Source organism: Ipomoea triloba, chromosome 10 (assembly GCF_003576645.1).
Source record: "Ipomoea triloba cultivar NCNSP0323 chromosome 10, ASM357664v1".
In the NCBI taxonomy this organism is placed as follows: domain Eukaryota; kingdom Viridiplantae; phylum Streptophyta; class Magnoliopsida; order Solanales; family Convolvulaceae; genus Ipomoea; species Ipomoea triloba.
The window spans coordinates 29658466-29659526 of NC_044925.1; positions in this window are offsets into that span (position 1 = coordinate 29658466).

Below are 1061 nucleotides of genomic sequence, written 5' to 3' on the forward strand. Positions count from 1 at the left end.
CCGTGTCCGCACCAAGTCCGCACCTCGTTGCGGCATGTATCGGCCAAGTCCGCACCTCGTTGCGGCATTTCTCACCCACCTCCGCACCTCGTTAAGGCATTTATCGACCGTGTCCGCACCAAGTCCGCACCTCGTTGCGGCATGTATCGGCCAAGTTCGCACCACGTTGCACAATTTGTCGGCCAAGTCCGCACATCGTTGCGGCATTTCTCGCCCATGTCCGCACATCGTTGCGGCATTTCTCGCCCACGTCCGCACCTCGTTGCGGCATGTCTCGGCCAAGTCCGCACCACGTTGCGGCATTTCTCGCCCGTGTCCGCGCCACTTTGCGGCATTTCTCGGCCATGTCCGCACATCGTTGCGGCATTTGCCGCCCAAGTCCGCACCTCGTTGCGGCATTTCTCGGCCATCTCCGCACCAAGTCCGCACATCGTTGCGGCATTTCTCGGCGATGTCCGCGCACAGTCCGCACCTCGTTGCGGCATTTCTCGCCCATGTCCGCACCTCGTTGCGGCATTTCTCGCACTCCTCCGCACCTCGTTGCGGCATGTATCGGCCAAGTCCGCACCTCGTTGCGGCATGTATCGGCCATGTCCGCACCACGTTGCGGCATTTCTCCGCCGTGTCCGCACCAAGTCCGCACCTCGGTGCGGCATTTCTCGGCCAAGTCCGCACCTCGTTGCGGCATTTCTCGCCCATGTCCGCACCAAGTCCGCACATCGTTGCGGCATTTCTCGGCCGTGTCCGCACCAAGTCCGCACCTCGTTGCGGCATGTATCGGCCAAGTCCGCACCTCGTTGCGGCATTTCTCACCCACCTCCGCACCTCGTTGCGGCATTTCTCGAACATCTCCGCACCTCGTTGCGGCATGTATCGGCCAAGTCCGCACCACGTTTCACCATTTCTCGGCTAAGTCCGCACATCGTTGCGGCATTTCTCGGCCGTGTCCGCACCAAGTCCGCACCTCGTTTCGGCATGTATCGGCCAAGTCCACACCTCGTTGCGGCATGTATCGGCCAAGTCTGCACCACGTTGTGGCATTTGTCGGCCAAGTCCGCACC